Source organism: Staurois parvus, unplaced genomic scaffold (genome assembly GCF_062004578.1).
Source record: "Staurois parvus isolate SC_StPar_1 unplaced genomic scaffold, SC_StPar_1.0 ptg000048l, whole genome shotgun sequence".
Taxonomy (NCBI): domain Eukaryota; kingdom Metazoa; phylum Chordata; class Amphibia; order Anura; family Ranidae; genus Staurois; species Staurois parvus.
In genome coordinates, this window is record NW_028317844.1 from 16,600,001 (window position 1) to 16,627,434 (window position 27,434).

Below are 27,434 nucleotides of genomic sequence, written 5' to 3' on the forward strand. Positions count from 1 at the left end.
TTTACAAAGTCTCACAACACAACACAGCAATGACACTCCTTACAGTTAAGGAGTACAGTGGTGTTCTCTCTCTACCCCCAGTCTGCTTACTATTAACAAATTTGCATGCAGCATTCCTTATTTATTCCTAGTACTGCCCAATCATCTTCAAGTCTAAGTGCTGCTGTATGAGAGATTGCAGAAGGCCAAAACCTGGTAAAATTTGGGTATGTGCAATACTAGTATTAAAGCATGTTATAATGGGGGCGTGGTCACAACATGGATGGAGTAGAATGCATAAGAGATTCTCCTTGTCAGCAACCCACTTCTTTCATTCTTGGTTCATTTGCTCATTCTGGCCACTCTCTCTTTGGAGCAATCCTTGGCATGGCCAAAGGGTGCTACAGGGCCACCTCCTTCTTTAAATAGTACCAACGTGTGGATCCAGATGTTTTGAAACTTACTGCTGCTTCTGAGACTTTGGCGGAGCTTAAACCTGGTGAGGTTCCTCAAATAGCTACATGTGAGGACACTGCCAAGATACTTACTACCATTAAAGTCTGCCAAATAAGTCTTAGCAGGTAAAATAGAGAAGGTAAAGATTGATGTTTCTCTACTCTGCTAGAACCTGCAGGACTTGCAAAACTGTGTGTCTGACACCAAATCATGCCTTAGTCAAGTAGAGGCTATGTTACTGCCACTATCCTCTGATGTCCTCTACTTACAGGACACAACATCTGGTCTTCAACAGCAAACAGAAGATCAAGAAAACAGACTCTGTCTTAACATCCTGCTGGTTGGTCTCCCAGAGAGGGCAGAAGAAGCCCAGCCTATATCCATCTAAGAGCAGTTGTTGATCACATTATTTGGTTGCTCCACTTTCTTGGAGATCTACACAGGCATACAACCTTTACCCATGCCTCCTCCACCTGGGGCCCTGCTGTATACAGTTATTGGAAAGTTATTCAACTGCAGAGATCAGGATGCCCTGCAAGCAAAAAGGGCCCTCCAAATATAAGAATAGATCCACCTCCTTCCAGCACAACTTTTCTCTTGGAAGTACAGTGAAAATTAACTCAATTTACTTTTGTGCAGTGCAAGCTCAAAGATCTCACCATTCAGTATGCCTTGGTCTATCCAGTGAAGCTCAGAGTCTATGAGTTATTTTCTTCAAAACATGTAGGGAAACACACACATGGATCAAGGTCTTTCTGGTCTACCTACGTTTTCTTGCTAAAGTGACCCTTTGTTCTTTACAATATTCTTCGCCTCTGAAGGTGGACTCCTGTTTTGTTAATACTAATTGATTTTTCTTCAAACTATACAAGTTTGCTTGGCCTGGAGTACCTGTTGTGCATCTTATGTAGCTCCTGTTTTGACTTTTTGCAACATGGTTCCTATCTTCTGCCTCATTGTCAATGGATTGAATGTCCATCATACAGTGGAGCTTCCCTCAGCTATGGACAAGTTGACCTCTCTCCTTCTTTGCTGTTTGCGGTATAACATTAGACAATACCGTATGTATTTGGTTTGTGAGACTTGACAAAGCGCAACTGCGCGAAACATGTCGTCTTGGTAACCCTACATATGCTCCCAGCTGAAGCCAACGCTGGACACTGCCTTCGCTTGCCATGGTGACACCACCCGGGACGCCGGGACGCTGACACCACGTGATTTGAAGTTGACAGGAGCATTCTCTGATCTCAGCTCCCCTCAGAGCGGACGGGCTGTCTATTAGAGTCATTTTGTCCACTTCAGGCTGGTCAATTTTATTATATTTGCTACTTTGTGTCACCCAATAAAGACGAACCTTCACTAAGGTGCTTGTTTGAGAGCATTTTCCACAGCGCCTATTTTTTCCAGTTCTCTTCATCATGCAAATGATTAACAAGGCAGCAGTGGTGAGCTCATGATTAACTGTTCACATGTTCCCACCTGGAGTGGCCTCTCTGCGCTCATTTGTATGAGTTTCCATTTGGTTTTGTTTACCTGCCATTTGCAAATATATGTATAGTGCTGTACTGTTCGACCATGATATTGATGTGCTCTCTGCCCTATGTGCCTGCAATTCTGCCTGCCCTATCATGGAAAATAATACCAACAAAGTTTGTACACCGCACCATTGCTTATGTGTACTACTTTTATGCATTTTAAACATTGTTACAATAAAAAAAAACTGTATTCTGGTTTTGCAATAATCACTGCACCTTAAAAATCCCATTCCATTTGTTTCAACTCTCTTTTTTCTATGTATTCTAAGGGATGTGGTGCAATATAATGAATACCGCCCCACCCACAGTTTTTTATGATTTATATCATGGGAAATACAGTATGGTACTTAACTATGCCCTCCTTCGCCCACTTCATTTTCTAAATTAATCCACGCCTGAGGGCTCTAAGATATATGGAGGCATCTTCACAATGATAGTAGACAATGCTTCTGTTTTTCCTTCTCCCATCGATCACACTCTAGAATAGTTTGATAGTTGCCTTTAGTTACTGTCACCAGCTACCTTCCTAAATTAGTTTCAGATCATTGCCCCCGCCCAGTGACAATAGACTGGAGCTAACTAACCCCCATACATTTGAAAGTTTAATCCCATTTGGTTCTGCTGCATTCCACCAGTTTTCAACTTTTCCCTCCAAAGAATTTTGTGACACAAATACAGATGGGGGCCCTGTTTGGGACTCTTTTAAGGCATTATCCAAAGTAGTCTTGATTGGAAGTTTCCCATATTAATCTGAAATCTATTGTCATAATATTCTGGATGCAGCAGCAATCTAGGCTGAAGCAGTCTCCATAGCAAGCACAATAACTCAAATTGTTGCAGTTGGCAACATGTTATTAAAAAATGTGAATTAATCTATACAGTAAGAGCAAATAGTAAACTTTTTTTTAAGAACCAGATTTTTTTTGAGCAAGGTAATAAAGTCAGTGCCTTTTTGATTTATCTAGCCAAGGGTCACTCTTCCCCTCCCTATATTGCATCTATCTGCATATTGGATAGATCTCTTAACCACTTCCCCTTTGGAAATCAGTGGGATTTTCTCAGCATGCTACCATACCCAACAAATTAGCACAACAACTTCCTATTTATCTGACTCTGAAGTGTATCTTCTAGACAACCCTACCCTCCGACCTACTCATGAGCAAAGTTATCTGTTAGATGCTCCTATCTTTACTGATGAAATCTAAGCTGCCATCTTTGACAAACACAAAGTGCTCTGGACAAGCCAGATTACCTATGGAGTTTTAGTATAGCATTGTCCTGGCATTTGAATCATTGGAGGTGGGCGGTCTACTATGGTCTATCCATGAGGTACTGATTGTTCTGCTTCCAAAATCATTGGGGAGTCATATTGGCCAGGTAAGAACAACAGACTGTTGAATTCAGCAGAGTTACAACACCACTCCACAATTGAAAACTGTGTTTCCTCCACTCATGATAAGTAGCATTAACTTCAGTGAGTTTCACCACCACCACCACCACCACATGCAGCCTCTTACATGTTGGGTGGACCCACAGTTATAGGTGGACTAAAACAGCATGTTTGGATCAGGGATCATCCACCCATGGATTAGAGACCATCAATGGAGATCACCGCAGCAAGATATTCCAGAGGCACTTGGGAACCACAGGGCACATCAGCAGGGATTCACTAACAGCACTTCCCATTGCATGTTATTCCCATAAAAGAAATACACAGGCATCCCATAATGCAACCTGTAGCTTTTATTAAATCTATATACTGTATATCTACACACATATAGATGTAAAACAAGCGCATGTAATAATTTCAACACCACCGCCACCTCCAGGGAAAACGTCCCATTGGATCAATCCCTTCAAAACATCCCATTGGATCAACCCCTTAAACGCATCTTATTAAATGAAACATATCAGGGCGGAGCATGTGTTGACGTCATCATGCCCGCTGGAGGTGGCGGTGGTGCTGGATTTATTACAAGCAATTGTTTTACATCTACATTATATGTGAGTAGATATACAGTATGCTACAGGTTGCACTATGGGATGCCTGCCTATGATATGCCCTGTGTGTCCTGAGTGCCTTTGGAACATTCTACTGATGTTATCCTCATTGATGGTCTCTGATCCATGGGTGGATGATCCCTGATCCAAACTGTTTGTGGTGCTGGTAAAACTCCCTGAAGTTACTGCTACTTATAATGAACAAAACACAGTGTGCAATTGTGGAGTAATGTTGGAGCTTTATTGAATTCAACAGTCTATTGTTTTTATGTGGAACTTTTTTGAATTACTTCAGAAGTGGTGGGGAAACCCACTGACTGTATAAGTAGTTTTTTAAATATGTTTCTTGCATTATTGAAATAGTGGTGTCGCCTACTGGGTTATGCAAATAGTTTTAACCAGTTATTGGGCTTTATAGTAAAAGTGGCAACACTTATATGTATAATCCACTCTTAAAGACACCGTGCAACATTTATTTTGTTTCCTATGTATATTATGCACTAGTGTTGAATGCTTTTGAGTTCAGCTGTGTAAGTTTTTTATTTGGTATTTTACTGATTTATAAGCACTAAGCACAATTTTTTTTGCTTTTGTTATTTATATTGGCCAATTTTCCTTCTGACTGGGGAAGTACACATTTTTGTCAAGGTCCTTGCCATGTGCCATGTTTGGGCTCAGTGATCACCTCCATGATTTATTCATGCTTCATGTCTAGTATGAACACTGCCATCAACCTATGTAGAATGTATGAAAATATTCAATGCCTTCAGTATAATAAAGCATGGATAATAACTGTATCCTTCAATGTCACAAAAGCATTTGAAAGGTCATTCATACCTTGCAGTTATATTACATATTTTTTACTTTGGTCAATCTTTTTTGGACTGGATTACACTAATATACACCACACCCAGTGTTAGAGTGGCATCCAGTGGCTGGATTTCTGATCCTTTTTCCCTGTCCCACAGTACTAAGTAGTAGTGTCCTCTATCCCCCTTATTATATGTCATAGCTACCAAACTCATAAGCATTAGAGTATGCTATAACTTTATTATTATGCATTATCATAAAGCTGGAAGAAAAATTCAGTCTTTATGCTGACACTGTCGTACTATATATGGCAAACTCTGATTGGTCTCTCCAGGCTGCCCTGGATTGTTTTAGTAAAACTTTTCTTAGATGTGTTTGAGCTTATTTTAAATCCATCTTTATGTCACACTGCAGACAGGCATATTTAGTAATACTTCTTCTTCTGCATTGGTGGCTGGTAGGATAGGTTTTGGCATCTGGACAACTATTTGCAGTGATTGCTCTTTTAAATAACATGTATTGTTCTGTAATGTACTGTATATTTTTTCTCAACAAACAATTATGTGGGAAAAAACATGTTTTAATGAGTTATTAATGAATACACAATTGTAAACATGTGTCTTTTTTAACTGCCTAGTTTTAACATAGAGTGGAGCCGTACTATTTTGTCCTAGAGAACCCAATATAGAACTGAAGTCACAAACAGTTTTCTTGGTAAATGTAATTTTCCCTGAATCCTTACCATTTACATACAGAAACCATGAAATTCAAACAACACAGCTTACATGGTCAGGGCAGTAGACTAGCTACTAATATTTATGCCTTACAATTCCCACAAAAGTTATTTTCTATGGATTTTGTGTGTTTCTTCTGTTTCTGAAAGGGAGTAGGACACAATGTTGAAAAGTCTTGGGTGTTTCTTTGTAATATACTATAGAACATGATAGTACTTTAGGAACAAAAATAGTATTGTACTCAACCTAAAATCCCTTTCCTAGAGTTCATCAAGGTACACAGGAACAGTGGAAACCAGGGTTCTACCAGGAAACCAGGAATATTTGGATGCTGGTAAGAAATAAAGCCATGGCTGGCCAATCATAACCCTTTTTGCTTCCATGATACTTCTGTTTTTTAGCATAGCAGTGTTAGGATCATAAACAGAGAGGAGTAGAACCTATGTCTCTTGATGAACTTCAAGAAAAGGGCTTTGCAGTGAGTACAAAATGTTTGTTTTCTTAGTTGCTCATCAATGGACACAGGAAGACTTGACATCAGGAACACTGGAATGTTCTAGAACTGTACAAAAGAGAGGAGGGCAACACAACAACACAATGCTAACATCCCAAACAAAAAAAAACAACAGAAAAACAAAATACCAAGGGTGTCTGCAAGACCTTACATCCAAAGCTTGCATCTGAAGATGCCTGAACACCAACCTATTAACACTTTGAAACCATGTGAATAGAAGACCAGGTGGCAGCCTTGAAAATCTGAGAGACAGATTTGTGATGTCTATAATCTCAGGAAACACACCCGGATCTGGTAGAGTGTGCTTTAACTGGAATGGGTGAATATCCTTAAGCTAGTATTCATAAAGAATGACATGCCTGATCCACCTAGAAATGGTGGAAGGGAAGCAGGTTTCTCATAACAGGGTCCTTTCTGGATGATAAAGAGAGTCTGTTTGTCAAGCAAAAGACATAGCTGAGAGGTAGACATAAACAGCTCTGACCACTTTCATGCAATGGAGCAGTGTTTCTCAACGTTTTTTCAGTCAAGGCACCGTTTAGAATTATGGACAATCTCAATGCATCCTTTAAAGTCTGCACAATCCTGAGGCACCAAATTCTAAAATGTAAAAAACGATTCTAATAGTTTAACATAATGAAGCAATATCCACACTCGTAGTACACTCAATGTTAGAGGTGATTTATTCTTCCAAAGCAAATGTACCTTTACACACTGGTACTGACTAGTATTTCAGTGTTTCTCCCTCAGTTTCCCTCCCTCACTTGGCTAATGTGACTCTAGTGCTATGGGAAAGGGGCAGGGGAAGGACAAACAAGGATGCTGTACAGGCACTCAACGTCCTCCTTATCAATTGGTGATGTTATTGGTTGTTAGGATGCCGGCAGCTAGAAGGTCGTAAAAGTGCACAATGAAAACCTGTGGCTTTGTGTACTAAAAGGCAGGCTTGATCCACCTGCTGGCTTGCTTTTTGGGCAATGTGTAGGCATTTGCCAAGACACCCCTGAAGAAGCCTGAAGGCACCCCAGGGTGCCTGGGCACCCTGGTTGAAAAAGGCTGCAATGGAAGGATTTCTGATTGTACTGAGTCTCAGATTTCATATTGAAATTAGAGGCCTGAGAAAAATAAGAGGAACATTTCTTTTCTTTATAGGTAGAATGATTTATGTCCTGGGTGAGGCTTAGGGATTTTTGTTGGGGTAAGTATGTACTTTTACCACCAATTAATTTAATAAAGTTGTAAAGCAAAACCCCAAAGATACATTTCTCTCTTAAAGGTCATGCAAAGCAATTGCTTTTTAAATTGTTGTCCCACTGATCAGTATATTAACCAGAAAATCATTTGTATATTTCTAGAGAGGAGACTCATTCTGGAAATATTATGAACTATGTCTACTAACCCCCCGTTAACACAATAATGCAATACAGCAGGCATAGGCTGCAAATGATCAGTAACTGACAGCATCAGGTTCCTTAGATACTTCCTTAGACCACACCCCTAGAATCTGGCAAATTATCATGACAGTGATAGTAGGTTTCAGGGCAGGGCCTGCTAGAGAAATAAAGGACTTGGAAGCATGTCAACTTGATCTTAAAAAAAAATCATAATATCCTAAATAGGAACAGTCAGAGATATGTTCACACAAGAATTGGCTGGGTCCACAAAACGAACAGCCCACTCATTAGTAAAGTGTTCCTCTATGTTCAATGAAGCATTGAGGAACACATTTGTCAGGGGTAGTCCAATCTCCATACAAAACAGGTAATGCATGTATTGGACAGGTTTTGACAGTCTTGGCATTTGTAAGGGAGCCCAGACTGGCAGCAGAGATGATTTCATATGCTGGTTGCTCTAGTTTTTAACATGTATGCACCACTTTAATAGGGAGTTGTGTAAGCAGACTGAGGGTGGCTTTGCTGTGGCTGCTGCAGCTGCAGTAATGTCAGAGATAGACTCTGGGTGAGAGAGGGTAGAAAAAATATTGCCTGTCCTGAGTCAGCTATCATGTCAGAGATTTTGGTCATGATACCCTACACAGTTGATGAAAACACCTTAGTGGATAAAATGGATCCCAGGTCAACAGCCTACTGAAGAATCTTGATTGAAAACAAAACTAAAAATTAAAAAAAAGGTCTAGAATCAGTTTGGTTTTCTCTGAAAAGAGAAGATGTCCATCCTCCTAGGACACTAACAGAAAACTGAAGCATAATGGGAATGAGAGATGCTATGCTTGGCCAACCAATAGATTTTTTGTTTGCCTGTATTTAAATCCTCCTAAAGGTAGCACTATCACTTAATGGTCATGAATTCTACTGTTCCTGTGTCCTTTGATGAATGATTAAGAAATCATTTTTGAAGTGTCCACCACTCCTTTAAATCGGTATTAAACCCAAGAACAAACATTTAATATATTGCAGCTTAACACTTCTTAGATGTGATAACTGCATTCATATTCTTTTTTCAGGGTTTTTTTGATCGATTTTCATTCCAGTAAGTCTGTTGTTTTTCAAAAGAACAAGCTCTCCAGCAGAAAGTTTCAGTTAGAGGGATGAGATAAACCATTTAACATTGGCAGGGGTGCATGCAATGATCAACTTTTATTTATTTATTTATGTAAGACATTTATCTAAAAGGCAAAAAAAAAAATGCTATAACTGCTTATAAAGTATTAGCTGCAGTTTGGCTTCAATTTGTCAGTGTATTTAAATCTGCTAGTATGCCTAACACTCCCCTGCCCCCCAGCATGACAAAGCTGCTCCCCTGCCCTCTGTGCTCATCCACTCTAATACAGGAGGTGTGTTACTGTCCAGATCACCAGGTGAAATTAGCTTCAAAATACCAATTTTTTTTTTAGGTTTCAGGTTTAATATCTCTTTAATTAGAATTTAAAGGATAATTTCACCTTTAAAAAAATAATAAAGGCGCATTTTTTGCAGGTTAAAAAAATGTGCATTTGCTATTTTTTTTGTAGGAGCCTGGAAAGCATTGCACCCGTGATTGACAGACTGCAGGCGTAATGCAGGATTCCTTCAGACTGTCAGTGTAAGCTGTCTGCCTGTCCCTCATATGGGTAGGCAGTTGCACAATGACAGGAAGAATCAATTAATTATCTAGAGTTCTCAACAGTGCCCTGTTAGTTCATTGATACCTACAAGCCATCAGCCACAAAGGCTGTCTGTACTTGTAATTCATCCATTCACAGAACTCGAATGGGCGGAGCCCCGGGTGACCACACTCTTTTTGAATTGTGATAGCAGATGCGGGGAGAAGATCCCTAGCCATGCGGAGGGGGGAATCAGGGAGAGGATGCAAGAGCGGGAACATGTTACAAGAGCTCCACTAAGCAGCATTAGCACATTAACTCAATATAAAACGTAATCTAATGCAGTTGCTGAAAGACAGAGACCATTTCTGTGAATAAACAACACATGGAGTTTCCAAATCCCTTTCAAGTAATGGGGAGGTATTGAAAAAATATGTATAGTGGATATAAAAAGTCTACACACCCCTGTTAAAATGTCAGGTTTCTCAGCTGAACTAGAAAAAATAACAGTTCTTCTTTCATGTTACAATAAGAGGTTCCTCTGATCCATTTTATAGTATAACCTGTGCTGACCTCAGCATGATGTACTGAAAAAAGGTGGGCAAAAACTTACATGTTTATGATACAAAACATTTGATTTTTATTTAGCAGCTAATTTGTTTATACCATATCTTTGCACTGCATTATAGGATGTTCCTTGTTTGTGGTGGCAAACTTTTCAGACAAAATTTGACAAAAATATTGAGAATTCGAAGGATTCACAGCAAACCCATGCTAGCAGCAAACCTGATCTTCATCCCTTATCAATAGCCTATGCTGAAAGAACCTGAGATGAAGTAAGGTAGAAATTATACAGGATAAGAGAGAATCACATGCCAGTTCTATGGCATAGATAGATAGATAGATAGATAGATAGATAGATAGATAGATAGATAGATAGAGACATCTTTAACATTCTCACACATTTGAAAATGCCCTCAGTGACTTTCCCTTTGCCTATGATGGGTGCCACAAAAGGAAGTTGGAAGTTTAGATTTCATGTATGCAAAAGAGATTTCCATAGCCTGAGCCTTGTTGCTTCTGCTGAATAGCAAATGAGTACTCCCTTGAACTGGATGTATTGATCAGCCCATTGGGGCAGTTTAAAATTATAATAATCTGGCAAACAGGAAATGCAGAGACATGGCTTTAATCAGGGAGTTCATGGGAGGAGCAAAGGGTTCAAGGTTTACCAAAACAAGACACAATGCAAAATTGCCTAATGAACCAGGCAGCATCTCAGGTGGCACAGCAAGGAGAAACACAGCCAGACATCCACCACAGTGGATCCAGGTTCAAATCTGACAGGGCATTTGGTCAAGCTAAACCTCCAGCTGCAGCAGGAGCTGAAATATTTTTAGCAGTATTTCTGTCTACTGCTGCCAAATGTGAAAGCTTCTTGCCAAGGACTCCTGGTTGTTAGGGAGGCAGCGTTAGATAGATAGATAGATAGATAGATAGATAGATAGATAGATAGATAGATAGATAGATAGATAGATAGACAGACAGACAGACAGACAGACAGACAGACAGACAGACAGACAGACAGACAGACAGACAGATAGATAGATAGATAGATAGATAGATAGATAGATAGATAGATAGATAGATAGATAGATAGATATAGTTAAATATTTAAATAATTAGTTGCCCACCCCTGGTCTAAATCAATGTTTTGATTTGAGCAGAAACCAAACACAGATATTTGCAGGCTCAAAAGCCATGTGCACATTACTATTAATGTAACTTTCGACCCACTAGTGGACATGAAAGGTTCACTTTAATGAAAGTGTTTCAGACAATAAATATATTATTTGTCTAAATTTGTTAATCTGGATATTGATCCAGTTTCAATTACATGATTTTGAATTCTGTGTAAACTTACCATTCATCTTTCAAACATCATGACCTGAAAGGCAGACCAATGGAGTGATTATGGTCTCACAGAAAGTGCAATTCATTATATTCAAAATGATCAATACCCGATGCCAGCTCTTGCTGCAAAATTATATGTTTATTCTCTGCAACTGATGTTTAAATGTCCAACCAAGGTTTATTGCTACACCATTTCATTTGTCACTTCTCTTGTATTAATAAAGTGAATTATGTTAAGAACATAATATGTGAAATTTACACAATATTTCATTATGTATCTAATGTATTTGTTGTCATACATTAAGCAAAAAGTTTTAAAATAACTATACAGCGGGGAGATGGTATTTTCATATTACTTTGAGTGCAACATTAAACATACACAAGTACTTTAAATAACATGCTGCTCGCTAATGAGAAAACCTTTTCATACTACTCTGCCAGGTATAACTCATATTCTCGTATAGATTTTTTTCTAGCCGATAAATTACTGTTGCAGAGAATTTCTGATTCCTCTATCTGTGATATCACATGGTCCAACCACGCTCCTATCACATTACAGACAGAGGAAGGTAACCAATTTGTAGCATCGGACCTATGGAGATGCAATGATTTAGTAATAGACACTCAAGTAGAAATTTCTAAACACCTAAGAGAATTCTTTCATTTTAACGACCCCAAAACTACAGGACCCTTTACAAATTGGAATGCCCATAAAGCCTTTATTAGAGGCATTCTTATCAAATTAAATTCCAGATTAAGGAAACTCCACAACGCCAAATTGGACTCCCTTCTATCTGAAATTCACACACTATACTCTCAAAACCAATCCTCACCCTCCACTACACTAGCAATGAAACTTTCAAAACCTCAGAGAACTCTTGTGTACTCAGCATGATCTTTACTTAAGGAAAATTATGCTTCATTATTATGCCAACAATAATAAAGCAAGCAAACTTTTGGCTCACAGACTCAAAGTTCAAAAAAAGAAAGCTAAAATCTCTCACATCATTCACCCTACATCTAAAGAAAAAATTGGAAACCCTCATTTGCCGACTACTACTACTCACTACAATTTAAAAGATGGTACTACTATGTCTCAACCCTCCGATATCGTCATTATTAAATTCTTGCCACACTCAAGCTTCCTTCCCTTTTCTAGCCCCCAATTGGCATCCCTGAACTCAAAAGTTACCGTGAGTGAATTGGATCATATCATTCTTTCCATGCCGAATGGCAAATCCCCAGGCTTAGATAGCATCATCATCGAATACTATAAAGCGTTCAAACGTATCCTAACCCCCCATCTTCTCCAAGTGGCTCAGGAAGCATTTTCCAAAAGCACATTTCCACCTGAAATGCTTAAAGCATACATTGTAACTATTATCAAACCAGCCGATACACCATTCACCTTTCATCCCATTTCATTACTCATTGTAGACATTAAAATCTATGCCAAGCTGCTAGCTGTTTGATGTGAAACCTGATCAACTGGGCTTCACTAAGGGCTGACAAGCAGCAGACGCAATCAGACGCAATCAGACACATAATCAACATTATCCACCATGCAAAATCTCACAGAATGCCTTATCTGCTACTTTCTATCGATGCAGAAAAGGCGTTTGATAGAGTCCATCGGGGTTAAATGACAACTGTTCTTCAGACATTTGGATTTAAAGGACCAATACGTCCAGCTATTCTCACCCTTTACTCCCACCCTTCGGCCCAGGTTTTCACTACAGGACTTCTCTCCAAAATGTTTACGATCTCAAATGGCACACATCAGCGATGCCCACTGTCTCCATCCATTTTCAATCTAATGATGGAACCTTTGGCTGATCTATTTGATCTCACTCTCTTATAACTGGCTTTCACCTCCACCATCTTTCCCACATTATTAACCTCTTCTCTGATGATGTCATACTCATATTAACCTCACCATCTTGCTCCCCTTTGCACATGAGACACTTAATTTTTTTACTACTCTGTCATAATACAAGATTAATTTTGCTAAATCCTTCATTTTGAACTTAGGAGTCAGCTCCCATGCCCGCGACCATTTAAAATCTCAACTTCCTTACTCTTGGGCAGACAAATCCATACCTTACCTTGGCATTACATTAACCAACCAAATATCCCTTATAGTGGACTTTAATCGTAAATCACTTATCAGAAAAATCCGTAGTGATATCTCTCACATCTCGAAGGTTGAGTTATCCTGGATGAGAAGGATTGCCTCCTTCAAAATGATGATACTCCCTAAAATGTTGTACTTGTTCAGAACTCTCCCAGTCCCATTTATATTTCAATATTTTTATTGAGAAACAAGCAAACAATAGCATAAAACGAGATGGCGATAAAGTCCACCCACATGGCGGAATGACATATAGAGCACGATCAGAACACGGATATGCACGCAAAAAAAGTGACCAACAATGGCTATAGTGATATACCCAGAAAGTGCCAGTACCATCAAGATATTCAAGTTTCAGCAATCAGTAAAGAAGAAAGGGAGAGAAGAAAGAGAGAGAAGAAAGAGGAAACAACTCCTAAGGGAAAAGGAGAAAGAAAAAAGGGGGGGGTCAACTGTGAGACTCTCATGATATAGAGATATAACTGATCCAAGGCTCCCAAGTTCCCTCAAATCTGGACTCATCATTATTGACAATACTTGTAAGTTTATTGTTCACCATTATCCAATTAAGTTTTTGTTTTACCCTGTCTAACGGGATCAAAGATTGTTTCCAACTTCTAGCTATGGTAATACGAGCCACCAGCAAGAGGTATAGAATTTGTTTAGTCGAATTTTTGGGAATGTTAGCGGGTAGTATATGAAACAAGGCTACTTCCGGTGATCTACGAATATTAATTCCTGTTACTGAATATATAAAATTAAACATGCGGATCCAGAACCTACTCACTACTGGACATTTCCACCAAACGTGGAACATAGTACCCTCCTGACCACAGTGTCGGAAACAGCTAGATGATACTGAGGGGTACATTTTTGCTAGGTGAGTAGGAACCAAATACCAGCGAAGTAGAGTTTTATAATTGGATTCAATAAGATCAGTGTTAATCGAGATCTTTGATAAAGTATGAGCCGCATTCTGCCATGTATCCAGATCTAACGAACTATTTAAATCCCCCTCCCATTGGGTCATGTAGGATAATTTAGTGAGGGGATCAACAATGGATGGATAAATAATGGATAAATGACCTTGCATCATCCCACTTGCCCCACAGGAGACCTCAAGGGAAGTAAGTGCACAAGGTTCTGGGAGTAATCTAAGTTTGCTAGTGATAAAAGATCGAAGTTGGTGATAATGAAATATTTCTCCGGGAGGCATCTGATATTTTGTCAAAAAATGTTGAAGGGACCGAGGGCGAAACCCATCTAAATAGTCTCAGATACGCAACAAACCCTTATTCAACCACCATTGGAACACCGATGGAGATAGACCCGGAGCAAACTCAGGATTACCAAATACTGGAGCTAATGGGGTATGTGGAGAGGAGAAAGGTTTGCGCGCTCGCCATCTATCCCACACCGATAACGAATAAGATAGGGTAGGGCACAAAATAGGAGGACACAATCCACTGGGAAGCCACATGAGAGTACCGATAGCATATGGATGGCACAATAAAGCCTCAATCCCAACGCACTGGGGGACATGCCCCCTGGCCGTAGTACACAATAACTGTGCTATTTGAGCAGCCTGAAAGTAGGCCAAGAGATTGGGGAGTCCAAAACCGCCATGCCTCTTCAAGGAGAATAAGGTAGACTTGTTAATCCTAGGGCATTTTCCCCTCCAAATAAATCTAGAGACTGCAGTTTGCAGTAATGACAGTTCCCGTTTGGGGACCATGATTGGTAACGTACGGAAATAGTACAATAGTCTCGGTAAAAAGGTCATTTTAATAGAGTTGATTCTACCAAACCAAGAAAGTGGAAGATCCTGCCAGTCTAGTAAGTCATTTTTAAGTCGTTCGAAAAGCCGGAGATAGTTGGTCTTGTACAACGTCGAGATAGATTTCGTGAGATGAATCCCTAGATAGGGGGGAGAACCAGAGGCCCACTGAAATTCAAAATTTTCCTGGAGGAAATGAACCTCCGAATCGGGTAACAAGATCCCAGTCCCAATTAAGCAATCTCAACTATCAGAGTTGAAAAAGGTACTCGCGTACTTCATATGGCAAGGGAAAAGAGCAAGATGTTCTTATAAACACACAATTCAACATAGGAAAGTAGGAGGTTTAGGTGTACCTGATATCACTGATTACTACTGTGTTACTGTCCTCGCACAGGCAAAACACTGGTTAACAGCCTCATTCGATGCCTTATGGGTAGATATTGAAGCACACTGTGCACAAGTACCTAACCTGTACCTTCTGTTGTTAGCTGACACATGGAAACCACAAACTTTATCCACCTTCCCCCTTACAACACAAGCTACTATCTTAGCTTGGAAACATCTCTTACGCTACTCAAAAAACGATCGAATAAGCACTACAGTTAGAGTTTCTGTAGAAGCATTGGAAGTACTCATTCCTTATCTTTCTACCAAACAATGGTTGGAAAGAGGTCTTCTGTGGATAAATGACTTATTGGACAATAAGCATATTAAAACCTTTAAAGTTCTACAAGTCCAATTTAACCTTCCTGTCTCAACCAAATGTATGTATGCTCGTATTGTCTCTTTTCTTACTAAATTCCCACCACACTTAATACATCTAAACTCTAAGATATGGCACTTCTACACTTCTACAAACACCACTACAAAAGATACCTCCCTGCTGTATCATGTACAGTTGTGTCCAAAATTATTCAACCCCCACTGAAATTGAGTGTTTTGGCCAGTTTGACATTGCTTTTGATCATTCAGTCATCTTGCTTACATTTACATTAAAGAGGCACTTGTAGGTCAGACAAATATAACATAACAGTTATAATGAAATAACCACAAATGTCTTTTCTGTGCTCACAGCATTATCAGTTTTATTCAACCCCCAAGTGACATTCAATCTTAGTACTTAGTACAGCATCCTTTTACAGTTATAACAGCTTTTAAACGTGAAGCATAGCTTGACACAAGTGTCTTGCAGCGATCTACGGGTATCTTCGCCCATTCTTCATGGGCAAAGGCCTCCAGTTCAGTCACATTCTTAGGCTTGCGCACTGCAACTGCTTTCTTTAAGTCCCACCAGAGGTTCTCAATCGGATTTAAGTCTGGTGACTGCGATGGCCACTCCAAAATGTTCCAGCCTTTCCTCTGCAACCATGCTCTAGTGGACTTGGAGGTATGCTTGGGATCATTGTCCTGTTGAAAGGTCCAACGTCTCCCAAGCCTCAGGTGTGTGACGGACTGCATCACGTTTCCATCCAATATCTCCTGGTACTGAAGAGAATTCATGGTACCTTGCACACGCTGAAGCTTCCCTGTACCTGCAGAAGCAAAACAGCCCCAAAGCATGATTGACCCTCCACCATGCTTCACAGTAGGCAAGGTGTTCTTTTCATCATAGGCCTTGTTCTTCCTCCTCCAAACATAGCGTTGATCCATGGGCCCAAACAGTTCTAATTTTGTTTCATCAGTCCACAGAACACTATCCCACAACTTTTGTGGTTTGTCCACATGGCTTTTGGCATACTGCAGTCGACTCTTCTTATTCTTTGGAGACAGCAAGGGGGTACGCCTGGGAGTTCTGGCACGGAGGCCTTCATTACGCAGTGTGCGTCTTATTGTCTGGGCTGAAACTTCTGTACCCACATCTGACAAATCTTTTCTCAGTTCCTCAGCAGTCACACGGGGACTTCTCTCCACTCTACGCTTCAGGTAGCGCACAGCAGTCGAAGTCAGCATCTTCTTTCTGCCACGACCAGGTAGCGTTTCAACAGTGCCCTTTGCCTTGAATTTGCGAATGATGCTTCCTAAGGTGTCTCTTGGTATGTTTAACATCTTTGCAATCTTCTTATAGCCATTGCCCTTCCTGTGAAGAGAAATCACCTCTTCTCTTGTCTTCCTGGACCATTCTCTTGCCTTCACCATGTTTGTAACCACACCAGTAAATGTCTAGAAGGAGCTGAGTATCACAGTCATTTTAAAGCTGCCTAATTGGTGCTTATTATGCTTGATTGCTGCTCGGTGACATCCACAGGTGTTTTCAATACCTGATGGAAAGCACCTGTATGAACCTCTGTTCTTCAGAGTGGTAGTCTTTAAGGGGTTGAATAATTGTGGCAATGAAGAAACCACATAAGAACCATTTACTACTGTATTACATAAACAATTGATGTCATTTTAGTTGCATTTGGGTAGTTACAACGTCCTTGTAGGATTTGATTCTGAATACAATTCCAAATGTACACTATAGTCCCTAAACCCCTTTACAGCATTGGGGGTTGAATAATTTTGGACACAACTGTACTACAACACAAACTGCAATTTATTAAATCTCCTGCTGTGCTGAAATGGGAAGAAGACCTGAATGTGGTTTTCAGCCCTCAAAAATGGGTTGCAGCTTTTAGGTACAATTACTCAGCATCCCACTGTATCAACTACTGGGAACTCACGGAAAAAATAGTGACCAGATGGTATAGAACCACATATCAACTTGCAAAATTCTACCCTTCCCTATCGTCTTTGTGTTGGAGAGATTGTGGCCAACCTGGAACTATCCTGCCACATCTTCTGGTCTTGAAAAAATCTAATAAGCTATTGGAGGAAAATATTCAATATTATAGCTGACCTGTCAGGGGCAGTACAAACTCCAGACCCTGCATTAGCACTCTTACACATAGTAATTGATAACCTCCCCTATTTATCTAGAATAATTATTACACACATATTGTTGACAGCGAAACTAGTCCTCACCAGACACTGGAAAAATAACCTTTCCCCTAACCCCTCGGAAGTCTTAGAACAAGTTAACCTCAACTATCAATAAGAGCAACTTTTTGCTATTAGGTCAACCTCTTGTGACTCATTCAATAAAAACTGGAAAGTTTGGGTTGATTTGTATAAACAATAGATATGCAATGTAATGTTGGTTCGCGCTCTTAATCTGGTGACTACTATACTATATACTATACCACTATGTTATGATATGATATGATACTTTGGTGACATACAAATTGCACTTTTTTTTTGCACCTTTATCTTTTTCTTCCTTTCTTCCCTGTTCTCACAAATTTCCTTTGTTTTGTATTTAATATTTCATCTCATGTTGGGTGCTTTCCTGCAACACATTTGTGTATATGTATATTCTCGCTTGTACCTGTGATTTACGGCACCCAATTACTTCCTTTATTTTGTATTTGCAAAAACTTTAAATAAAAAGTTAATGTTAAATAACATGCTGCTGGTTTGTTTGCACATAGTAGCAGCACCCCAATCTGAATAGTTTTAGTCTGAAAAAAGGATTTTTTTCAGGTAGTTGTAGCAGTGACACATGCTTTTTCATCAAAGATTTAAAGACCTGCTTTGACTGGAAGATAGAAACTGGCCAGTAGTTTGCTGAAGCTGTACTTGTTTTTGCTAATGCAAAACTGTCCTGCTGCTGTACAATTTCTATCAAACTCTCTTTAGGAATTAAGATACTTGAAATGATTCAGCAATGCCAACACATACTAAAGATAAAGAGTACATGCACATAGTTTACTACAACAATTAAGAGACCACAGGTGACACAGGGACATTAGAGACAAAGGGCACAGGTAGGGATTTTACTACAAGAATTAAGATTGCAGTGCAGAGGATACAGCAATGTAAAAATTGGCCAGCAGTAGGTATATTAATCAGGGATAATAGGCATAACTGGTGTACACATAACTTTTATTTTTACTAAGGAGGTTGGGAGTGTGCTGAATGTGACTGATGTAACTTGGGATAGTTTAGATGAACACTGTTCTTGAACTTACTTCTTGAAATCATGCAGCAATGTTCCGTAAACTAAAGCAGCTCCAAGAATAGTAAGGATGAATGTTGTACTTTGAGCACCCAAACTCAGCAAAAGGTCCTGTCAACATAAAATAAATATGAAAAAAAACTCAATTTAATTTTCCTTAAACAAAAATCCATTTTGGCTTTGCAGCAAAAATAGGTAGTGTAACCTAAAGAAAGCTCTACCAACATACAATAAATACAATATATTCTCCAAATGAATGAAAACCCCAAAATTCTACCCTTGAAACAAAATCCAAAATTAAATGTGAAGCCTTGCAGCAAAAAAAAATGTTTTCTATGGATGGAACGGAAGCTAAAAGTAACAGCTGACCTTAAATCAAACACAAAACAAAATTAAAGACAAAACAGCTCCCAGTAACAATAAAAACAGCAAAGGGGTTGGATTGTCCAAAGAGCTAAAAATGAGAATTAAATTACAATTTCTTAATTGACTTGAATCTCTCCCTATACATTTTGTCAACTATCTTTTCTCTAAAGCAACTTCCAATACACTGACATTCTGGCTTCCCTGTACACTTATTTTAAGAGGCTGGCTTATTCAAAAGACCCCCAAAATGGCCCTTTGAGAGATTGCGGAAAGCCAGGTCTCAAACCCACAGGTTTCACCTTATACTTACAGTAGCAGTAAATCAGAAACTCATCCCTAATTTCCAAAGTCTCATAAAGATTCAAGTAAAAAAGGTTAGATTTATCCCAAGTGCTTCTTTTTGGCCCCATAAAGTTTTGTTCTCAGTCCTGACATTTCTAGACTTAGAGATCATTAGATTTTACCATTTCATCAGTCCGGGTCCTTCTCTACAGCTCAGTATGTCATTCAGTATCAGACATGCTAAACGTAAGCAGCCATAGTTTATGCGATTTTCTTTACTTCTACCACAGGTGGGAGTAAATCACTCAATTCTCCCACCAATTCCTTTCCGGCCAGCAGAACACAATGATTACTGTTTGTGGCTACAGCCATCTGCATTGACCGCATGTAAAAAATCTGAGAGGCTGGTTGTACTCAAGTCGACCGATGGATCAACTTAGGTACAACCAGCCTGCCCATAGATGGATTATCTTGTGTGGACTGTTCCTTGGTCTGTGTCCTGTGCTTTTATATATATATATTTATATATATATATATATACACTGTTAAAGGAACACTTTTTAATCAGAGTATAGTATCAAATCAAATAAACTCCTGGGATATTGATCGGGCCAGTTAAGTAGCAGAGGGGGTTGTTAATCAGCTGTTTAGGTGTTAATGTTAATGCACTAGATGGGCAACAATAAGATGAACCCCAACACAGGAATGATTTTACAGGTGAAGGCCACCGACATGTGTTTCCCTACTCATATTTTCTGACTGTTTTTCACTAGTTTTGCTTTTGGCTAGGGTTAATGTCACTACTGCTAGCATGAGGTGATACCTGGACCCTACAGAGGTTGCACAGGTAGTCCTACTCCTCCAGGATGGCACATCAATACGTGCCATTGCCAGGTTTGCTGTTTCTCCCATCAGAGTCTCAAGAGCATGGAGGAGATTCCAGGAGACAGGCAGTTACTCTAGGAGAGCTGGACAGGGCCGTAGAAGGTCCTTAACCCATTGTCAGACCCTAAGCTGGTGCAGTGGGTCCTGGGTTCCTCCTGGTGCATGACAATGCTGGCTTCAAGTGGTGAGAGTATGCAGGCAGTTCCTAGAGGATGAAGGAATTGATACCATTGAATCGTGCCCCATTTCGCCTGTCCTAAATCCAATAGAACACCTCTGGGATATCATGTTTTGGTCCTTCCAACACCACCAGGTTGCACCTCAGACTGGCCAGGAGCTCAGAGATGCCCTGGTCCGGATCTGGGAGTAAATACCCCAGGACACCATCCGTTGTCTCATTAGCAGCATGCCCCAACATTGTCAGGCATACATACAAGCATGTGGGGCCATACAAACTACTGAGTACCATTTTGAGTTGCTGCAATGACATTTCAGCAAAATGGATTAGCCTGATGCATCATTTTTCACTTTGGTTTTCAGGGTGTCTTTGAATTCAGTCCTCTGTAGGTTTATCATTTTCATTTCCATCAAACGATGGGGCATCCTTATGTTCCTAACACACTACCCAGTCCATATCAGTAAAGATAGCCAGCATGATATTTTTCCCCATTGAGATCTGATGTCTTTTCAAAGTGTTCCTTTAATTTTTTTGAGCAGTGTATATTAGAAATAAAGGAAATAATACATATATAACACTATCTGGGAAATATGAGGTTGACACTGCTTTCTAGGGTCAGATTTTGTGCTGCAAAATGTGTCATCTGATTACCTGAAGTAGCAAAAGTAAAAGCTAGGATCACCTGAGATGCAGGGTTTCTATGCATGTTATTTAAGACAAGTGAGAATGGTGAGAATAGCCCAGTACCATGTCTTAGCTGATTGTTGGGAGGTTATAGCATTTTTTTATTTTTACAACATGACATTAAAATATGATGGAAAGGCGATGAATCCAAGGTATTTATTAGAATTCAAATATCACCATTTAGCATAGTCAGATCACTGTATACTGATATTCGATAAACGTTTTACAAACTGCCACTTTCCTTAAAAAAATCTCACAAATTAAGTTTATTTGCATGAACATAGCACTGCATTGAATGTTTTTATTAATTTACTTATACCATACTTTTTCAGTTATTTTTTAATACACTTTGCATAAAATATTTTTAATTTCTTTATATTCCCATATTTATAAATAACCAATGCATAAGATAAGTATTTGCATGTTAAAATTAATAAAAGTTAGATTTATGCAAAATAGTAAATAGCATTGTTTGATCACCTTTGTTATGACAGTTAATAATTATTCAGAATGTTAAAAACCTACTGTACACATTTTGATGAATAAAGCATATCACACACAAAAAAAAGAAATAAGAGAGTCAAGTATTAAGTGTGTTGAACACTTAAGACATTTAAATTTGAAAGTGATTTTTCTCCTTGTTTTATGCTGGTGACATATATTGAGCGGCCTTTTTCAGTCTACGTCTGATAAAATTCCTATTGCGATCAATGAAGATTTTCATCTTAAATCAACATTTTGACAACTATGGAAGACACACAATACGCCCTTTGTTATCTGCAACTTATATAACCAAGTAAATATAATTATTTTCTACAAGAACCTTCATTTTATTTCCTGCATATTTATGCAATATCTGTTTAGATTTTAATGAGATGGATTCAGGGCATGTTTTGTAAAAGTATTCTTTCGATAATACGTTACTCTCTTACTTTGTAGAGAAGAAGAAAGACAGTTAGGAAAAAGCCAAGATAATTCAAGGTCAGGTACAGCTGCTGCTTTGTCTAATAAATATGATGTATAGTACAATAAAAATGACAACTAATGCCCTCACCATTAGAAGTATCTTCACCAACTGGATGGAAAGCCAGCAACATTAGAAACAATATGGAAAATAGATTATAAGCCAAAACTACTCACATTTTCTAGCTGAAGAAAAATCATTTGTTTGACCAGCTGAGTTAGGAATTTGGCTGTTGTAAATATATTTTTATTTTTTTTACTTCTAAGAAATATATGTATTTTTTTAAACTTCTTAAAATAAAGTAACACGATTATGTGAAGGTGGAGAGATGATCAAACCAATATGCTTGTATAGGGATCCAACCTAGAGTGGGCCAAAACAATTTGCTTTTCCCCAGAGATATCAGCCTAAAGCATCAAGTTCATGACTTTGTATCATTGTATTTAAAGGACCCAGGAGTATGCATCCCTTGCTAATGCTGATAGCAGTCTGAAAACACATCAGGATCAGTTCAGCAAATTAAGGGAATGGCCCAATAAAATATATGCACTTATCTCTAAATAGCAGCTCATTGCTGTAGGAAACTAGACTTTTTTTCACCCTTGTTGTTTACAGCTCCTAGGCATCTAACAGCTGACTAAAACTGGCTTATGTAAAACATACTTGTAATTTACCTACCCATATACCAGAAATTGTAAAATGGATACTTTTGAAAACATTGACTACAATCACTAAATGGCGATTAAAATGTAATCATTAAGGAAATTGTTGTTTTAGAGAACCTCTCATTAGAGATAAATGTGGGTTGCAATTGCTGAACTCCTTGTAAAAATGCTAGCTACCTGGCTTTTATGTGGCCTCAGCTGGCTTTATTACCTAAGGATCACGGACCAAGAACAGGAAAGTCAGACATATTTCAGAAGTCCTTATCTGCATATTTGATCTGTGTAATTCACTCAGCAGGAGTGTCACCATGACTACCAGGAAATTTGTTTTTTTTTCTGTTTTTACAACTATAATTAGTTATTGGTTGACAAATACAATTTATGTTGTGTGTTACATTTAGCTAAAATTGTAGTAGCACAAATTAAAATACTTGTACAGGTACATATTTTTTTATTTCCTGCAAGTGTAGCAAGCTGTACCACTTAACGGTTTCATAATTTACTAATGCTTTTCTAGCTAAAAGCTATTTCAAGATGTTACTATTTGTAAAATGTGTGCCTTAGCACATTACCACAAAACAAAGGTGTGAATCCAGCCTAAATCATGTCGAGACATGTTCTCTAACAGCCCTGCTGTGTTTTGTTTTTAATTTTTTAGGGCTTTTTTGCAGAGCATTGCACTCATCAATTGTCTGTATAACATCACCAAGGAGTCCTATCTGCTCTGTCACTTGGCCAACCTCCGTCAGTGTCACGTACCTGGTATTGAAGCTGAGATGATGAGAGGACTTCCCTTACAGCTGAGTGCACATCACCCCTGGAGATGGTGACAGGAGAAGCTGAGCCCAAAAAAACACAAGTTGCCAGCTGTATGGTAGTCAGATGGATCAGCAGTGGTGATGCTTCTTCAGGTAGAAGCCTGGCACTGGAAGCAGCTGATCCAGGAATATGCACTAGGAAGTGCAAACAATTCACAGCAGGCAGGATGAGGCAGAAGACATGGCCAGGAATGGAAGCCAAGGTCAGAGCACAGTGGTCAAGCAGAGGATTAGACAGGAACATGGTCAGAGGCAGGTCAGGGTCATACACAGGAGGTAATTGGGAAAAGGTCCGTAAAACAAGTCAAGGTCACAGCCAGGAGAGAAGCAAGGGAAAGTCTAAAAGCAAGGTGGGTCGGTAGCAGGGAATCCAGAAGTAACAAGCACACAGGAACACGGTTCCTGTGAGCAACTGCCATCCTTATAAAGGCTAGAGGGCACCAAGATCTATCACATATGGCGTGTGTCACAAGAATGCACCTTGAATGAATATTCGTGCACCGCATACAAATGCAACCATCCTGGGTATTGACAAGCGTGACAGGCCTCTCTTCTCCAGCTTATCCTTTCACAGTCAGTGAGTTGGACCTGGCTTTGCCAAAAGCATGGAGGCAATGTTTTGGAAGGGTCTTTCAGTTGTGGAGAGGATGTCCTATTAATATTGATTAATACTAAGCAATACTGAATAATAAGGTGTACTTATTGCTTTATGCAGTGCACATTAACTCATCCAGAGAAGCAAATGGGCCCTAAGGCTATCTGTTAAACAAAAAAAATGATTGTTCTAAATGTTTGGAAGTAGCTGGGCTTAAAAAAATCACCTTCAAAGAAGTACAGCAGGTAAATGTCACTAAGAAGCAATATCCCAAAGTCAACTAAACCCAAAATGCAAATGTTAAGGTCAAACTTAGAAAAATAGCAGCAGCATCCAAGCAAGATTTCTTTGCGTACAAATACACAATTTTGGTTTTATTTCTATTGCTGCTGCTGCAGAGTAAGATCAAGGTGACCCCTCAAATGAAAGTGAGTTATAGTTTAAGATACTTACAGTATTACAAGCAAAACTCCCAAGTTTTGAATTTTTTGAGTTATGATGCCAGCATTGCTCTGTGGTTTTGTACTATGAGAGGAGTACTATTTTTTTTTCTACTTTTTTACAGTGTTGTGCTACACATTAAAAACATTTGTTATAATGTAAACTAAACTTAAGAGTGCAAGTGGATTGATAGCTATTGTAGTGAGCACAACATAATAAACTGTTAATTTTACTAAAACATTAAATAAAAACATAGCATTGCTTGAAAAGACAAACAAAGGTATGTATAATGTCCTGTAAACATGCATAACTGTGTATATGGTACACTTACATTATATTGATTGTTTATCCTGTATCACTGCGAACTGTGGTAACAATTGTGTATACATCATCCATTACAAATACACCTCTTGCAAATGCACAATTCAGTTCCTGACCAAATAAAAGGCATTACAAGTAATTTACATGGGTGTATTACAGTGCATGCCCTTGTGAGTGCCTTGCTTGCTAGCACGGATATGCACAGGTTTTCTGTGCATCCCCATGCAGGCAGTCCTATTCATGTCAATTGGGATGCAGTGGTTGCATGGACATAGCCATAGATCCCAAATGGACAGCCATGCACATGCATGGCTCCAAAAGCACACTGTCTGCATTCAGGGTCATGCGCCCCCAAGGATGTCAAACTGGCAGTAGCAACTGTGTCCATGGAATCACTGCAGCTCAATTGCCATAAATGGGACTACCTGCAATGAGATACACAGAACACCTCGCATCCCTGTAGGAGTAGGGTTCACAACAAAAAGGTAGAATAACCAGGTGGGTTATCACAAAGAAATAGAAAGGGTATTATATAAGATTGTTGGACTTAAATATATAAATGTAAAATATTTTTTAAGTCCATTGATGAAAAACACCATGTGAAAAGTTGTTCATAGGATGGACAATGAGGGACAACATTTCCAGAGAGGCAAGGCAACTCTCCATTCTTCCATACAAGTACTCATGTATAACAATTTTCCAAGGGAATAGCAGGCAGAACAGGAAAAGCTGGCTTTCATGTAATGGAATTAGTCTCTGAACTGCTCGGCAAGCTTTCATGCCATGTCATAGCAAAGATCTTTTAACAGGGTAGACAAGGTTGTTAAAACCAAAGGAATCGAAAACTGAACAAACATGATCAGTCCAGTGTACATTTAAATCTCTCAGCAGTTTTTTATGTTATAGCCTGCTTTAACTAGAATAATGAAGAGAAGAACATGTGGCTTGTGGGAAAGATTGGACATTACTAGCACCAAGGGTAAAAAAAAGGTATATCAATTTCTACAGCTTAAAACTCAGGAGCACTCAGTGAAACATTTGCTTTGCTTCATATTATGTTGCACTAAAATGAACACAGACTATAGTGACAGTTAGCAGTGGTTGCAGATGTTCAGTACTTTTGCTTCTTAGACAGGTTAACAGAAGATTTTTATTCTGGGTTTTCTGGTGTAAACTATTAACCAATTCTAGTTTTATATCAGTATAATATCAATTATTACAGTGTATCCCAGACAAAACTTTTTTTTTTCTAGTAAAGGAAAAAATGGGAAAGGGATAAAAACTATTTCAGATCTTTCCTGCTGTCCGGGGGTCCAATGAAAAAAATTGCCTCATTTCCTGTCTTGGTGAGAACATTGGGAAATGAGGTGAAATTCCTAGCAGGGACATATACTATAAAGCAAAAAGAACACATTTAGCAGTAGGGAAAGTCTAGAATCTTCATAACGTTTTTTTTTTAAATTGTTTTCTGTATGTGGCATATTCCCCCCACATTCTACTTGATTCTGTTTGATGACAACATCATTACTGGTAGTAAATAGGAAATCTTACCAACAGAACCTGTTTTAAATAATTTCATTTAGTAATAGTTGGACATTACCTGCTGTACACTTGGCCACCAAGTAAATAATTACTTTGTTATTAGTCAGGTGCAATTGCAGATGTGATCATTCCTGGGGTGCACTGGCATATGTGTGTGGCTTTTAAATGATTGTCTTCCATTACCTGTATGAACCATTAATATCTGTCAGATTTTGCCATCACTGTGGATGGCCATATCTGTTGCAGGCTAAGTCATTCACCACTGAGAAAAAAGTTTTTGGACAATCTGACCTGCAGGTACATACTACAAGTCCTCCCTACTGCTATGGTTTTCTTTCTGTTTGATTATGCATAGCCTAAAAGCTTAGAAGTAATATTTTACAAAATATAGTTTGTTAACAAATGCACATGGTGAAGTCAATATTATATACAACATTATATACTGCATATGAATGTGTCTGATGTGTGTGTGTATGTGTTGGTCAGTATTATATTTAGAATTATATTTCTGATAGAACCAGATCTTTGGTGTTTGAACCTTTATCCCAAAGGATTGTGCATTACAATGCTCACAGTTTCCGGGGTTGATTTACGAAAGGCAAATAGGCTGTTCAATTTGCAAGAGTGGATGCAGTTTGCAAGGGAATTGTGGTGTATTTTAACTTTGCAAGGGATACCTAATCACATGCAAGGAATGCATTTTTGCTTGTACATGACTGGATGATGCAGAGCTTCATTTCATTCACTGAAATCTGTGGCACATTCCCTTCCAAAGTGTAACTTACCTTGCAAAGTAAACAGC

General features: G+C 38.9%; 1 long non-coding RNA gene across 6 annotated transcripts in view; it reads right to left on the bottom strand.

Moving 5' to 3' along the window:
* The window catches only part of LOC149470366 (uncharacterized), a 502,914-nt gene that overhangs the window by 38,391 nt on the left and 437,089 nt on the right, over positions 1–27,434 (bottom strand). For 2 of the 6 annotated variants that reach the window (XR_016309149.1, XR_016309148.1), the window contains one exon: positions 18,893–19,002. The exons of 3 other annotated variants lie outside the window; for them this stretch is intronic. This is a non-coding gene — a long non-coding RNA (uncharacterized LOC149470366). Of the gene's footprint in view, positions 1–18,892; positions 19,003–27,434 lie in introns of those variants that run through there. One more of the 6 variants, XR_016309152.1, reaches the window with a different exon arrangement.